This window comes from Varroa jacobsoni, unplaced genomic scaffold, assembly GCF_002532875.2.
Source record: "Varroa jacobsoni isolate VJ856 unplaced genomic scaffold, vjacob_1.0 scaffold_1080, whole genome shotgun sequence".
Lineage (NCBI taxonomy): Eukaryota > Metazoa > Arthropoda > Arachnida > Mesostigmata > Varroidae > Varroa > Varroa jacobsoni.
In genome coordinates this window covers 160959-179033 of record NW_019213982.1, presented here as the reverse complement: position 1 = coordinate 179033, position 18075 = coordinate 160959, and the positions used below count along the sequence as shown (strand labels likewise).

Sequence of the window (18075 nt, the reverse complement as noted above, 5' to 3'; positions counted from 1 at the left end):
AAAAGCTGGCAAGCCAAATTAATTGTCATGCTATAATTAAGCGATGAGCGCAGAGCACACGTAGGAAAGGCTAGTTCACATAGAACTGTAAGCCGCAAGAGATCGTCTTCTTAACCAGTTAAATATAGCAAATGACGGAAAGATTCCAGAGCGTCGTCACGATAAGGGCATTCGATTATATAGATTTTCTATAGCAACGGCATGGAAAAGTTTAACAGAAAACTGATGAACATACTAGTTAGGGAACATAAACAGCTTAAACGGGTCGAATTTAGGGGTTTGGAATTGCGTTAACACTGCGTGAGACGTGTCAGAAAACAGTTAATGCCGAAGAGCAAGGGCAATAAGTAGAATGGTGTTTCAAAAACACATGTATGATTTTGTCATATATATGCGCAGCAGCTTTAGCAGATCGGCCATCTGCTTCAAATATTAATTATATGTCAAATGTTTGATCTTTATTAGAATTATTTTTAGTTATTCACGTTCTATCTGGTTTACTTTTAGCTATACATTTTTGCAGTGATAAAAGAGTTGCCTTTTCTTATGTTTTTTAATATCATTCGGGATCGTTGTAATAGCTGATTAACTCGTAATATTCATGCTAAGGAAGCTTCGATATTCTCTATTTAGTGTACATTTTTATTAGTCGAGAAATTAATTATTTTTCATTTCATTTTCTTCATATACAGAAATTACTATTCTATTAATCTCAATGGTAACAGATTTTCAGGAGGGGTACTTTTTCGAGGATAAATATCTTTTTGACAATGCTTTTTTTTTAATGGAGCAATGTCATACGTTTTCTTCTACATTTTGAAGCGCAGGGCTGGGACTTGGAAGGCGTTACGTAGCGCTGCGCGCTTTTTGCAAGCGGCTGTACTCTTAAATGGTACCGACACTTCCAAAAAAGTCCTTGTCCGGCCTATGGTTTTAGGACAGAACTTTAGGCAAAATGTCATTACACCCGGCCTTTAATATTCGGTCAAGAGGATATTTCTTTCTTGGCCAATAAATTCGTTTCAAGATCGGCTTTCTATTTTTTAGAAAGTGTTTTGGTTCTTTTTATGTTGGTATCTTGCGTGACGACGTATGTATTAATTTTATGCCACCGAAAATCCGTGTATAGCAAATATTGTTCAATTTTTAGAGCCCACACTAAAAAAGGTACAAAGCTGCCTCTGACTGGAACGATGATACGGGCATTAACGACACGTAAATTTGTTTATAGTTTTAACCCACTTGGCCGGTTCAATCGACCTTGCAAGTGAGCAAGTAGGTTTTTCTGCAAAACAACATTTTGGTTAGCACCTTTACCTAACTGGAGCCCATGTTGTTCAAATGCCCGCAAGAATAATACTGTAAATAATACCCAAGGCCTAAATATGTATAATATTAGGACACTGCTTGGCTTGCATACGATTTCCTTTCTAAAGATGTCCACATTTCAAAAGCTGAAACTTACGAGCCAATAGCAAGTTCTGCCTTTCACAAGCAGAGCATGCTAGGCAGATGGCAATCAGCAAAGCGTTGATTACGTGCGGAAAAATTACGTGTTTTTAAAAAAAACAATTAATGCAGCAGAAAGTAAGCTTTTACAACAACTGTAATGTGTCAAGACTATCGCTGGCTATAGCCAAGCAAACTTCTAGCTAATACTTTTCTCACAGAGTACACGAGAAGGAATAGTCCACGTAGTAGGATGAGGCGAGAAACCCGACCAGTGAGCCAAGAAAGTGAATCTGCAGCCTATACCAGTCGTTCCCTTTTACCATTCGTACGATTATATTAACTGAATATTCGGGTTGGTTCGGAGTAACGCAAAAGGGAGAAGTTGAGAATCAGCAGGAAGAGGTCTTGGTGGAAATAGATCAAACCGTTGGGCTAAGCCCCACATATCACAAGCCATAAGGTCGTACGTAAAAAAGAGTTACTCCAATTCTTTTTGAAATGGCTAAGAATGTTCAGGCAAAAAAATAAATCGTTCATTCAGCCATCGATCAGTCAGCAATAGAAATAGAGAAATTGTTAATGCTACAACATTTGTGATATATATATATGCACATATTATACATGACATAGCAATTTGGGACAAAATAACTACTGCTTTGGATAGAGTCTTTTCTTTTGCGCAGTAGATATGTTAGCGAAGCCATACTTTGTGGTTAATGCGCTGAATAACTGGAGCCCAGACAGAGCGATGCATTCCAGGGGAGCTGACCATTGAGTGCTTGACGTACTGCGTCTCTTTTCACCACTGGCTAACGCTCTTTCCCTATGATTAACTAAATATATATATATACACAAAGTTTTACGTATTACGGAATTGATACTTTTTATTAAATCGTTCTCATTTGTACTAGTTTATTTATATTACCCTTCCTAGTATTAGGTTGCCCGAGCATGGATTTCCTGAAATAGTATTTATTTTCGTAATAATCTTGAAAAAGGCATAATGACGCTAACATTGTCAAATAATCCTAACTAGATTAGAATATATGCGTTCGCGTCGTATGACTAATGTTTCAGTTACAAGATAGTCAACGCAAGAAAATGTTACTGGCAGATTCGGTAGCAGTCAACGTGAATTGTCTGAACATTAATCGGTCAGTTCCATAACCATGAATGAGGGGAGTTTCAGCACATGGAGACAAAATACCCCGCGCTATGGGATTACATACTATAAATAGTCGCAAATACTTCCGGTCACTGAAATTAAAAAGGCCGCCACTGCCGCGACAAGTACTGTTGTTACAGCGGGCGGCGTCGTCTGCTACACGCAGCCCCCATTATCATCGGTGTAAGTAATAACTAGGTAGATGGGTAGACAGTGAGGACACACGCGACAGAAGCGATACGGGCGACATAAGCAAGTCGGCTCGCTTCAGTTTAGTCACTTCTACAACAGAGAGCAGTTTCGTTGTCGCTTGCTAGACGCCTCGAAAGAGATTACATATGTAGTGTAGTTAGACGCTTTCATGTCCACTCTGCTACTGATGCCGGATAGCTATGTTCTCTTTATAACGCTTAGCGACATCACGATCGTTACTGCAACGACACACACGCGAATGGACGACGGCGGTGGCAGCGGCAGGGCGAGCAATGACAGCGAACAACTGAACGAGATAGTGAACGAGTGAATGACGAGGAGACGAGAAAGAACCAGAAAACGCGGCAGACGCTCAGCTGCTGCTGATTCTGCTTTTACCGCTGCTATTGAATTCGACTCCACAGCTCGAGGGCTCGGCTCGACCTGGCTCGACTTAATGGGAGACGTTTTTGACTACACGTACTTTGGGATTATTGCGGAGACCAACGAAGCGCCCAGCGAGCGACCTCCTCGCCTGGAATGCTGCTACTGGCAAAAAGGACGACCAGCGTAATCAGCGTATGACACCACTACCTGCCTCGACCGGCCTCCAATATCGGCCGAAACACTGTTGAGTTATACTGTAACTGCGACTGCTATTACCATCATCTCATCGTTACTCGGCTGTCGCTGCAGTCGGTAAAATCTACCGCTACGACTTGGCTACCGCCGCCGTCGCTGCCGCTTCCGTTGTAGTAGAAGAAACCGGCAACGCAATCGGAACGAAAAGAAAAAAAACTCCGCAAAACGTTTAACCAAAGCTAGATATCTGCATAGCCCTAATGATTCGACAGTAATGACGAACGTTGTATTGAAGGAGACCGCGCATACATTCGGGACGCGATAAAACAATAGAAACTATATCGCATAAATATTAATTGCCTATCATTAATTCCAAACCGATTTGTAACTCTAATCTAATACGTTCCAATGAGCGCCGATGCTAGGATCCGTATCCGTCCATGAGGATATATTAGAGCTGTGAGAATCGATCTCGCTTGGCCGTTATCGTCCGTATCGTAAGCTTGGTCAGAAGCAAAGAGATGCGTTCCTTTAGGCACTTGTTGAGTCCAAACTCGTCAAACATTTTTAAATAAAAGCGAAATTCATTTTACTTGGATGTTTCGTTCGAACTCGTGTGCTTTTAAACATTCATAGCTTTTTGACGAAAGCGAGTCCGTTCTAGAGATCTTCCTTTACCACTTGCACGTTGAGTCCTGTACTCCGAAAGCTGCTCACTGACTGTCAACTTACCACTTGAGTTACCGTGCCGCTTTATGTATTACTTCTTCAAGTAATTCGATGATAGCATATAGAACGACGCCCCAAGCGATTTGTCGGTATCACAGAAGCAACTATCAATAATGGGTTGTGACCATTTATTCTATATACAATTTCAAAAGTTCCACACAGCCTACCGTTGGCATTATTCCACCACAGCACGTTTCATTGATTGTTCAGCCACTGATATATCAACGAATCTTTATATATATATATATATATATATATATATGAGAATTTTTTTACCATCGGATAGTACTTTGTAAAATAAGAAATCATTTAATATTTGTAGCAGCTACCATAATTATTTTAGAGCCAAAACTATCTCACACTGTGGTTAAGATGAAAATTTCGCCATATAGACCAATATTTGATTAGCTTCCTTCAAAGCAATATGCACAGACTGCCCAATGATTAGTAATAAAATTTACTGGAGGAACTCGTTTTCAAAATAGCATCTCACAAGTTGGACGCAGAATCAACAGCGTCTGTCTTTATCGAGTAAAATTATAAAAAATGCAATTTGTACTGCCATTATGCATAAAAACGTATTTTGGTACCTATCCCATAATCCCTTTGTGGAACCTGGTATTGACCAAGTTCCACAAAGGAACATCAGAATGCGATTTATCACGTAGTATTCGCATTGGGATCTCCGACTTGATAGCCTATGGTATTGCTACACGTCTATTGAAGTCAACTAAGGTTAAGTATTCTACTAATTCCTAACAAAAATAAGCTTGATAATGACTCAATGATAATAGACATTAAATGAATTCGTTACCTGAAAATACACGATACCAACTTACTTAAACTTAGGGTTTGTTTCAAAGTCAAATACTCCTGCCTGCCTTCCTAATGTGTTCTGCTGACTGAGCCTATTCTAGACCCACGCTTTAAATGCGTTCAAGTTTGAAACAGACAACCTAATAAGTATTTTAGTTATTTATGAACGCGATCCTAAATATAGTAATTGTCATATACAGGCCTTTTTGGACTCAAAGTACCATTAAAGGGGAAAATCACGTGTTTGGAAGGGAGTGTTCATGTCTGTCAACCACTAGATAGCGGGCTTAAAAGAATATTTTTTCAAGTCAAAACTTCACGATGCGCCTGTTGTGAAGTTCATGTTTGCATGCTAGCCTAATAGTTCTAAGGTTAAAGGTTATTCGCTCAAATTTAGTTTTCTCTGCCGTATCAGCAAAACATTATCATCAAGTGGCTCTAATGTAAGTTAATGTTAACTTCGAGTTCTCAATAAGGGATATTTGCGACTGAAGCATACGTGCGAAATAATATGAAACATCCCAACTGAATTTTACAGGTATTCGACTTTCCGTTTGTACATTTTCTCTAGGCGTTTCGGTTTTAAGGATGATCTAAAAAATTCAAGTAGTTGCCCTACATATGAACAATGAGTTTTCAGATGTCCTCAAATAAGGAACTCATGAAAGAAGCTGCCTACCATATTATTTCAGCCAAAGCTATACGACAGACAAAAAACAATACTTGTATATCGATTAATACGTATCTACCTGCCTTGTTAAACCCTTACTGTGAAAAAAACATTACCGCAATGAGCAAGTATTTAGTAAAGAAAAAACAACATTATACTTATTTTTATAGCGGTTCACAGGCCGGATTTGTATTACAGTGGTACTAAATGTTATTCTAGTTAATCCTAGCACAAGTCAAATAAATGCGAGCATCGCAGTGTCTGGTGGAACACTTTCGAACATAAAAATCGAAACTTTTATTAAAATTATGCCAATTGGAATGCTTTTTTGTTTTATTAGTAGGCTGTAAACAGGCAATGTCCTAATAATAGAATACCATCCCATTAAGGGAATTGCTCCTTGCCTTCATACAGGTTACTAAAAACCAAGCAGACCCATGTTAGACGCGTTTCTTCTTAGAACAATTAAGAAAAGCCGCAACCAAAAAAGTAAATAGGATAATAAACTTATGCATAGTCTTTGTGACCATATATACACACGTTATTTTTTCCATTGGCTTTTTTCATATGGACATACGCTTTTTTACTAGCTACTTTTTTTTTGGGAGAAATATATTTATTTCCTTCCTTCCTTCTGACAACGACGGCCTCCGAAAGCGTAGCTAATATGTATGGATTTAATTTGGAGATTATTATCTAGTGTTCTGATAAAATGTTTGTAATAGTTAGACATCTTCCCATAAGCGACGTAGCACTGTTTTTATTAACTCATAAATTTCATTTGATGATTCCGTGGATAAAACTCATGCCAATGTTATTTCAATTATATATATATATTTTGATTATAAATTGCCGAAATGGTCGTAACCGTATGGGGCTGGAGGCTCGTATGCGCTTTACTTTCGCGTTACAGATAATCCACAGACGTCCCCAAAAAATTTCATCAGGTCTCGATGAGACTTCTATGAACACAAGTTCCACTGGCGATCACACAGAAAAGTCAGGCACAAAAAATTGATCTCTACGAAATTGGTGGAAACGAATAATCGATAGAATAGTAGTAGAACTATTAAAGCTTATCTTCAAAAAATCGTATCAAGATGGCCGGGTTCCTCCATTACTTTATCACATTATGATGCCTATATTTAGAAAAATACAAAAACGGTTTATAATTATAGGTGTTATTAGTAAACACGATTTGTCGAAGAGATTTTTTATGGCTATTTACAATGATCTTCGACTAAGTTTGCGTCTGCCTTATTTTTTATATTGATAAGAACAATTTAACAAGCGCTAGGAGCGTGGATCACATCAGGCTTTATTTGATAATTCAAATTTAATCAAACGTTTCTTAGTATAGGTGTATGAACTGTAATTGTGTATGAGCTTTTGCACTTCGTGAAATGTTATAAATCATTGTTTAGCATCGACCACATTTACCTCTATGTGTTAATTCCTCAGAATTCTAATTAATAAGGCAAGACAGCTTGAGGCCATACTTTTTTTAGCGGCTCTTAACTAATCGTAAAATTTAATTGTCTCTAAAAGGTACCTTAGCAACGCGAGAATATGGAATTCTAGTTGCTAATTGAATTACTTCAATTCAGAAGGTGCCATGGAAAAGATTCGAAGATGCCGAAACAATGGCTACAGGTAGAAGGTGTCTAGCCTTATTCATCGTTGTAAGCCTTGAGTTAGTACAGTGATGGACAGGGGCACAGGTTATCTGTTGGTTGTATTTGTATCTCAGACATTTATACGTATATGCACACAAACTCGGCAAAGGTACAAATCATGTCGCCTCCAAAGACACTGTCTGCCAACATCTGCCCAACTGCCCCATGTGGGGTCCTCCGAGAGATAACTCTCCCCTTTCATCTTCTTCTTGCTCACGCTAGTTCTAAATACGATTCGTGAACATTTACAGCTAGCTAGCTAGCTGGCATGCCACCGACAGAACAATCAGCAGTCCGACCAGGTTGGTTCCTTCAGGACGCCGCGTTTCCCCATTAACTTATGCTATCAACTTCGCTGATTAAATGATGCTTCCCAGAGTACCAGCCCAACTAATACGCTATTTCAGTATCACGAAACATGGATAAGATGGCTGCAGTAAAAATGCCGGGCTAATTCTTGTACAGTCTGCATTTTCAGCGAAAAGCCTATTTTATCGGTCCACTTTCAATATTGTATAGCAATTCATCATGGTGGTTATTTTAATTGAATAAACGTTTGGAATTTACGTCTAACACTGCCGTTGAGCATTGCCTCAAACGCTTGGCTCCCAGCACTAGATAAAGTTATTATAACTAATATGGTTACTTACCGCATAGACTTGGATATCTCGTTGTAGAAACTGTAACGCGTATTAGTAAACGACTTCTCTTATATTAAATTTAAAATGTAAATTAAGTTATATTTGCCGTTACCCAGATATTAATAAACTTTGGTTGCTCATAACTCAAAGGAACAGTTCGAATTCTTAATTTTGCACAAATGATGAGTGTCTGCTAATTATCCTGTTACGTAGAAGATGGAAACCAGAAAAAAGTTAGGTGCAATTAGGAAAAGTAGCTTATCTGTTTGCAGTGTACAAGTCTGAGAGAGTTTTCAATTGTTCGGTAGAAAGTTCGAAGGTTAGCTGTAGTAAATTGCAGTTATACTGCAACAATGGGGAAATAGACCGCATGTATTGAGAAGAACAAGTCGTCTCGGTGAGGGGCATTACCTTGCGATATGTATCACTGAGCTACTGATTCGAGTTAGAAGGTTATAGTAAATAACGCCCATTTAATCGAATCACAAGTGACTGCCTTATACCCTATGTTTAACTGAAGAGATATAGTAATAAAGAGAATAACGTTCTCAATTGGACTCTACGTGTTATACAATAAAGCCTGAGAGAGCGTTTTTTTTTTAATTTTAGCGATTTAGATCAAAGAGCAACGATACATCTTATTCGACAAATTACCGTTTAAGGCATATTTATGCCCACAACAATTGAAAAATGTTTAGCAGTATCTGAAATGAGGTTGGCGTAAGGTGCCTATCAGACGTCAGAGGTTTAACCACGGTGTATATAAATGCAACATTATATGCAAATTTCTAAAGCAAGGATATATTATTATGCTATTTAGTCTAAGTTTTACAAATCAGGTACGCTAGTTGTTGTATAGGCCTTGTTAAGAAAGCCAAGTCAGATCTCGAAACGGCAGTAAATAACAGCGCGGTTGATTTAAATATAATGTAGTCTTGAAATACCTAGAGACAGCTCATAATCTCCCGTTTAAATCCGCTCCGGCAATATCAATAGGCTACAGATGTTTTCATCTTTCAAAAAATAGTACTATAAAGATATTACAGCAGGCAAAGACAACTCTAGCACTGCGAAAGTATATGCGTATGGTTAAACGATTATAACTAAATGATAAATTGCGATCCGAATTTAAAAACGTTTTTATTTCCCCCAAATAGGGTGTTTACAAACATTGTTTGTGATATATATCTTATGTTAATCGTGTACATGAGTTTATTTTATCGTCTTTTTTTCGTCCAGAAAAATGGGAGTCCCTTTCCGTGTTGTCAACCGATACCTCTAGAGCCATATATTCGACATAATTTTGATGCAAGTACATGATCGATCTAACATTTGCCCTCCAAGGCTGCGCTTGATATTTAAGGTCCTGTCGGTCTTTTGTAACTTCTACATCCTTTTAGATACCAATGATATATGGACAACATGCAGCATAATGTCATTGAATCGGTCAATCTATACCAAGCCGCAATTATCGCAAGTAAATAGTACATTTTAAATGCTGAGGGCTATAAAGATCCCTGGTCCCTTCGTTGTCACCTTCGCAAATCAAATGTCGTCTACCGTATGATAAAGCTATGTAGCTTAAGTATTGTAAAATTTAATTTGGTTTAGATACCAGGGGAAAAAACATTTAAACTGCTAATATTACTGCACCAAGTTACTGGCTGGTTATGCTTAAATGAATAATCGGCGACGTTAACAAAGCTTTTATGCTGTTATTGTCCTTTTTTTTGAATCTCTCGCTTTAATGAAGCAGTTGTATGTCTATATTTGACCCCGGAAAAGCCTGCATTTTGTAGCTATACAAGAAAAGCTGCTTCTATAAAAAAAAAATGCAGGATAGTGCTTGTGGTGTTGCCTTAAGGACGGATAGATCCAATCAGTCAGTTACGTATTTACTGGCCTAATGAAGAAAGGACTAAAAATAATCGGCGACGCTCCAGGTTAATGGTTAAAACAACAACGTGAAGAGCCAGAGATCTGCCGCTATAATATCGTTGTTATAAAGTCCTGTCCCAATCACTGTAAAAAAAATTGTAAGTAGTCTCAATCCATGAAAAATGCAGAATAGCAAGTTATAAAGCTTCGATATTTTTTCATCGTTGGCACGCATAGAGGTATTAGAAAATTTATTGACGCAAATTAATCCACTGGAGTCCAAAGGTTCGAAGTTCAACGCTAAGTTAATACCTTAACGCATGTATTAAATGTACTCATCACTCATTTTACTCATCACAAGAGATAATTATGCCTTCTATGATTATGACTTTAGGCATCTTTTACTAATATGCACAAATATAGAAAAATTAATAGATGATGCTATCTTATTCGACACCTCAAGGCCACGTTTGTTATTAGTAGGTGCAGAATTGATGAGTGCTAGTACTGGTTGATAATTGATAAGCTGATACTTAATAAACGAGTTTAAAAAAGATATTTTTAAATCAGGCATCTAACATTGTGATTATCTTTGAAGGACATGTAAACAACCGTGAAGATTAGCACAGGCAAATACACGGGCTAGGCTGATGACAGCCTTCGTATGCATCTGGCGTTAGAGCGAAAACGCAACACGATTATTTCGGCCTTCACGCACCTCATCGGGGCATAGAACTACTGATGATTGAAATACACTGATGGAGTTAAAATAAAAAAAAAGGAATTAAAATTATATAGTTTCTCACCGTTGAGGCTTTTTATACATGTGCGGCGAGTTGGGAGAAAACATTGCCTGTATTTTCATGTTAACCTTAGGACCATATTTATTTACATTTTTTTTTATTGGATTGCATGGTACACAATGGACAGCCGTCAAACATTTTGCTGCAACTAATTCTCATTAACTTATGTACAAGCTTCAGAGCTCCACTGATATCTATTAATGACAATTTTAAAGTATGCTGCTTCTCGAACAGAAGTCATTACCCGATCGAGGCCTTGAAGGGGGCATGGGGTTCGAGTCCAGACGCTTCTGGGTCACCACCACACTTGCTTATCTAAGTGGAACAAATTAACTAGCGCTCTGAAATGTCCCTATACCCTAAATGTTTACCACATGTCGTCTGTGCTAAATTTTAACATATTAGTGTTTATTAGAGGACTGCATTGTAAACATCACGCGAGTCGAGGAATCCTTTTCCACTAGTAAGTACGACACAAAGCATTTTTCAGAGACCTTAAGTTCGTCACAATAACCTAACTTCCGCGGCGAATTCGGTTGAGATGAAAGATTTCAGTTTTTCAAACAACTTACTTCTACAACAAAGTTAATGTTATTTATACAAGGGGAAACTAAATATATGGATCTGTACTACTCAAAAAGCCAATTCTGTAGCAGATTTTCACCGTTAAATTGTTTAATAATTCAAGCCCGCAAATGATTCGATAAGATACACTTATGGGTTTCGCCTCATTCATGAGAACGTGAATAAAGTCAACCAGTTATGTAGTGACAACATTGAGTTTGTCATGCAAGAGGCCCATTTTGCACCTTGCCCAGTTGTAACGGAAGATGCGCTTGAACGGAATTGCCGTTCCCTCGCTGCCTTTGTTTCTGACGCGCGTACTTTTGTCTATTAGGTACCCTACGTTGAATCACAGTGAGGATAAATGACGACCTTAAACAACCTCAACTGTTGCCATTATGTTAATTGAAGCATGGGGGACGAAAAGGCGAGCTTAACTAATAGTTCCAACGGGGTTCGGTTTTCTCGGTCGACAAAGTTAGAGCACCACATGTATAAATGACTTATTAGCTCCATGTAGCATTGCCTGCCTATTACTGTTGAGTGTGTGCCTTACCACAGGAACAGGAGCATACTTATAAAAGTGCCAATTAAGAAGAGTTACTACTTGTAGCTCTGTTGGTTTCGCATCGTGGGTGATTGATTAATTCAACGATTCATGCCTTTACTTGTTCTGATAACAGGATTACCGCAGTGCTATGAAGTGTTTATTCAGTTGTTTCAAACAAAAACGTGCGCTGCGATAATGTTTTTTAGCAAATTTTTGCAAATGGAAGAAGGTCCAGGGTATGTGGAGCGGGGGCGCGTCATATTAAAAATTGACCTTAGAGTGTTTATCCATTCATACGTTGCGGTCATAGCTTGCCCAGCATAGTTACAAAGTATGCAAACACAAATCTATCCGAGGCGATAGCATACGACACATTAGATATATTTATAGCTATTGTTTTTACATTAGCGTTATCGTGGTAACATCGATTGTCGATTATATAGAAAATATTAACTATGGAGAAACACAATAGATGTCTGATACGAATCGGCTATATGTACAGTAAAAACTGAGTTGAACTCTAGAAAAATCGAAATAAACAATGAACGTGTATTTGTTAAGTGAACCGTATTGGGATTTCTTCGTCACTCAACTCAGATCGCTAGAAACAAGAGAATTACTGACTGCTGGCTAATTATGGTTAAAACGGTACAAAATACTCTTGGGCAACCACTAGATCAAATAACTTTAGTATATAGATAGATTCAGGCCAACGTCTTCCACTGTATCTTTCAGTAACTTTCCTAGGTTTCATTGTTGAGAAAAGTGGTCTGACTGTGTGCCCTATTTTGTAATCGATATTTTCTGTTTCGCGTTCACTACGCATTCATTTAGAAATTTTTTTTTTTACGTTCTTAAAGTAAATCGTGTCTACGTCCTCCGGGCTTATCATCCTATCGTGTGTTTTCTCAATTAAAGTAAATAATAACGTTTAATCCATGCAATTAAACAAAAATATGAATTGAAAAACACTATAAATCTGCCATAATTATTTTTCGTATGAAACCTATATACAGACTTCGTTTTTTTTTTGTTTTGTTTATTTTACTAACGTGTATAATTATTGGCTTTAGAAAGAAGTCGGATCAGATTTTTAACTGCTATGATATTTTCTACCAACGTTGTTCCACAATCATTAGTTGTGCCTATTGAAAAAATCGTTTTTCTCGCCGTGTAGCCTTAAATCGTTGAATGATAGAGCCAAATAGACGACGAATCGATACATTTGAATGACAATTGAAACATTTTAATGTTGATGATTGAGTTGTTAATATGTTGTTAGCAACATATAACTTCGCTGCGGCATTTACCCAGCACAAATGTTTGCGTTCTATGTTAGAGTAGGTATTTGTATGAAAATGCTGGTTTTGTAAGCCTTAAATGAGTTTTTTACGACTAGGCCTATTCCGAGATGAAGGGCAGCACACATCGACCTCTGCTATTATCAACTACCTTGTAATACTCCAGGCTCAAAAAATGTTTCGAGGTCATGTTTTTTGGTGGTTGTTTACCTACTGCGAGCGTTTAAACGCTGAAAAACTGTTGATTGAGTCTATATACGCCCAACACTGAAGGCCGCTGAAGGTCGCGGCGCAGGGCCCAGTGATGCAGATTTGCTAGCACAATAGTAAGACTAATTTCAGCAACGTCACAAAGTTACTGCACTGTATCCAAAAAAAAATAAGGTTTCGTCGAAAACCTATGATACTAGTTAAGTTAGCTTTTATCCTTTTGTGGCATTTATCTGTTGTTAGCGTTCGGTTCTTGAGGTTCGTAGTTCGAGCTACACGGCACCTGAAGTCGGCATGCGTTTGACGCGCACATCCATTGTACCATCCCTATCTGGAGTGAAGACATTGCCAATGGTAGTTAGATGGCAGTAATTACTTAGATTATCTGAGTCAGCTTAATGGGTTACGTATTTGCTTGTTTATATTATGGACACGTTACGGCCTATGTTCGAAGTCGGGTGTAGACAGACTTCGTTCCATGCTGAGGAATAGCCATCTGACGGAATGTTTAATGGCGATACCGAACGTAAAACCCGTAGAGGGATTATCTGAGCTATATTTGAATACCTATCTTAGCAACTGTAGCGTGTAACATACTCAACGTCCTACAGGATCAAGTGGAAATAATATATTTTTTTTTTTTTTTAATTACAATTGTAAGTTCGGTAATCTGGAGAAGCTTGCGGTACTCCGGTATTTGCAGCACAACCTTCAAATCCTTTTCTAAGTGCTGTGCAATGACAACAGACTCAAAAGAATACTGGCCTACGTCGTGAAGGCAGTAGCTTTGCAGAGCTGACTAGAGTTACAGTTAGCCTGGAACCGAAAGAGCAACCAAAAGCAGCCGACGAAAACGTCTCCTTAAATTGTTTGCCAACGAAAATGAGCTTCAACTCCAACACACACAAACTGGAAACTTCATACTAGTAATTCCAGGAACATGATTTCGACATCAGTTGTAAATGGGACCCAGCAGATTGGAGTGTCGTCGAATACAGTTGACTTTCTCTTCGGAGCTATGAGAACAGCGATAGGTTTATCCATAGGAATATATTGCGTTCTCTGGCTTAAGAAACTGTGTGGCTTCGGCGGACGACCGATTCTGGTTTCTTGTCGCCTTTAGAAAGACTGGTGGAACCGTTGTTACCAAGATCGACTGGTTGCCAACAGATCAGTCTGTAATGCAACCTGTAAGGTGATATAATTCGTAAGAGGGTACTGTTAGTATCCGAATTTAGGGTGAAACCGACTATACGGGCATATTTAAATCTACTAAATCACCTTTCCATTTAAACGGTGAGCTAGTCTCCTACTACATCGCTATCTATTGCAGCTAACAATTACGGGCTGATTTCGATTGAAAGGAAGAGGATCTACTGATTGGTAAGGGAAGCCCAGAACATTTATACTTTGGCAGATGGTAGAAACGACTTTTGCTCTATTTATTCTGGGAAGGACTTTGTATCTTGGCCCCGGTCCTGGTAGCTTAGCGCAGCAGGATAAGTCAACAGACCAGGTTAGTTTACGAGTTGTCTCTCTACAATAATTGCTACGATGAGCGCTAGCCATTCCCTGACGCACCGAGGGTCGGTCAACTTATCCGTCAGGTGGACCATGCCCCTAGTGGGCGAGTAATTTAGGGTAGAGTGTATAGTTCCACTACCGCGTGCTAATGTTGCTGATCACAGGTGGCCTATTCTTTCTTTCAATCTCGCCTAGGAGGCAGTCGACAAACACACATCAAAGGAATATCAACCTCCATATCGGCCAACCGGACGACCTGTGCTCAATGGCCAACAGCAATCCACAATCCAGGTTTAGATCAGGCGGGTGTTCCTCACGGCGACGATGACAATGAGCACGGTCTGTTATCCCACTGTCTGCTCCGCTTTCTGTGCTTAGGCCGTCCGCCGCTCATAGCAGAACGGAACGTTGTCGCGCACCAGTTTGCTTTCAGCTGTATTACAACTACCACGATGGCATTGGTTGATTGCAGCACCTACCAGTCATAGCAACAGTTCCAGGGTACGCCCGTTAGCCGCTTTTTAATGGATACTGTGAAAAATTAGTATAGACCCATCGGTGTTCCCTGCTCATGCAGAATGCTGCCACTTCGGCACCGCAGTTTCGCAGCGTCCTTGCTCGTGCCTTCTCGAAAACCAACGTGACCTGAGTTTTCATGACCGATCGTGTCAACGGACCATAGTGTGCAACGGGATGCAAACGATTTATTCCATCTACAGTTTTTTGGATACTACCGACGACAGAAAGATAATTGACCATGTGATCGATTAAAGTTCTTTTATGCACAGTTGTTTAGCAAGTCAGGAAGATACTAGCAGCGACATTACAGCTGTTGCTTACAACTATCTCGAGTTGAAGTTAAGCAGGAGCTCTTCCGTCGTGTATGCGTGCCTGTGTGTATCAGTATTGTACGTGTGTCGTGACGTAAGAGAAGCGTGGATAACTCACTCTCCCTCTTCTTGTCTCCTATATATCTATAGTACACATTTATCTGCCTATAAAAAAAAAAGATATATATTATATTTTATCGTACGCGACGTGACTCCTTTAAGTTGATGTAGTACCGGTAAGCCATATCCGTTCTTAGACGTTTTACTTTATCGGATTCTAAATACATGGTTCAAGTAATTTCAAAAAGGCTTCGATTTTTTTAATCAAATTTCCTATTTCTTTCCCCGTTTTCCGCATTCACCTTTTGCTATGTTTCTTATGTAGGTAGCCTGCATCTATATGAGAACTATTAGTTTGTGGAAGAGTGCCTTTCAACGAAACGAAAATGGTACACACGAAAATACAAATACCTGATAGCAATGACTCTTCGCAAACATTTTTGACTGCCACACGATCTATCCATAGATATGATTCGCGTTATCAATATAAGCCATAATGCATCTTCAAGTCTGCTTTGTCGTTCTCTTCACCTGACCAGAGAAGCAATCCTACTGATAAATAGTGAGCAATCGCTAACATCTTTATTACTTCAAGCCTGGTCACAAATATCAAAATAGTAACAATACAATGAGACTTTCTTTGTGGACTACTATCACTTCCAGCGCTGCGAATTAAAAAAAAAAAAAAAAAATTATGTTCGACTTGTTTGTGTAGAAAATATTTCTGCTAAATGGAGCTATTGAAACTATCGTAAACAAAACTTAGCAGGCGGTCATATGGATACCAATTATATTGGCTGACACATATCGTTTGTGGCGCAATCATGTTTGGCTGGCAATTTCGAAAAGAAAAAAACCGACTGGATGTCTTTTTTAGTGTTAGTTTTCTACAAAATTTGACCCCTTTTTGGACCTTTCGACCCAACGAAGCGCTGGCGATCGAACTGCCCCAGGACGCTCCGAATTTTGGATACTTATGATATACCTAAACGTTAAATGACGAGCACTCGAGTCCGAGACGAACGCCACATGAGAAACCATTGTCATTAAGCTTGTTTTGCTCAACAAACTTGCGACGAAGATAGGTGGAACGACTGCATGGCTTAGTTACGGCCTCGCACTCTTATCCACTAATTCTAAAGGATCAAACTTTGTGCGATGTATTTGCTGGAATGTTCCGAGTTAGCGTTCTAATATTAGAATCGTTATGGCTACAGCAAGTACACAACGACCTAAGCTTATTCTCTAGCGCCATCATGAACCCGGGATTATTCAAACGTTCATCATAAAAGAGGAAAATCGAGCTTTTAGATTTGTTTCTAAAGGACTTTTTGCTTAGTGCTTAAAAGTGCTTCAACTTTCGCACTCGGTTTTGCGTGCAAAGTTGACAATATTTGACTCCGTATTGTCCCAATAATTGCGTAAATATATAGGTGTTCCACATCATCAACGAGCATCGTCTATTGGAAAATCTGACTGACAGTTCGCTAACAGACCGCCATGAACGACATGGCTGATTTACGAGTTCGAGGGGCGTTTGCTCTCTGCCATCGACGATAGGGTGAGCACAAAGGCCAAAAGAAGCCTATTTACCTGACGAACCAATATAGATGAGGTACGTTATTATCAATAATAGTTTCTATGAGGTTATTGATTCAAAACGTTTTTTACCACTCTGTTTACGTATTCCGGTCTGTGGCTGACGTAAGTATATCGTTCTCTATGATATCGTCAACAGTGTCGAAGCAGTCGATCTCTACATCCCATCGAGAGAAGAATCGAGCGATACAAACAATATCTGTTTGCTAGTTTCATTGTCTTTATCCATTATAGTCGTAATAACCATAATTACCGCTGTGATGTGTTCGCATAGTTTGTATTGTCTCTCTCCGGCAGATATCAACTTGACTCGATGTTTTGTTTGTGGCGCCAGATTTGTTTCCACGGCGTCCCGATTCCATATCCTCTGCCTGAAGCCAACCTGCGTCACTTTTGCGATACAGCGTCAGCTAGCAGAAAGAAAAGCAATGGGCCTAAAAACAAATAAAAGCTAGCATCGGTATGAGTGTCCGGTCCTGATACAATAACAACAAAGATTTATTTCTCTCTCTAACGAAAACTAATAGCGTTACTTTTAATCGCGGTAGAGTACGGTACTGAACTGCAATATGAAACGTGAACGAACATGGCTGATAATAGATGAAGACTCTTCAGCAGTGCTGAAAAGAGCTCGCTATCGGTCAGCTGTTGGCCATAGCGATCTATATATACCAAGTGATAAATTGAATTTACCGCCCCCTATATTTCTGATTTACATATATGGCCACTATGTTGCTGAGTTATATGATACTTTGAACGTTAGCCACCTTTCTGTCCCGCTATTCGCGGAACAAATGAGAAATCAACCACCGTTCAGCCATGTACCATGGCGA

General features: G+C 39.1%; 1 long non-coding RNA gene across 1 annotated transcript; it reads left to right on the top strand.

The window, feature by feature from the left end:
* The first annotated feature begins 14660 nt into the window (after window positions 1–14660).
* On the top strand, window positions 14661–15890 carry LOC147752687 (uncharacterized). Its single transcript, XR_015313427.1, has 2 exons — window positions 14661–14745; window positions 14949–15890. It is a non-coding gene; the product is annotated as an uncharacterized LOC147752687 (long non-coding RNA).
* Window positions 15891–18075: the final 2185 nt, after the last annotated feature.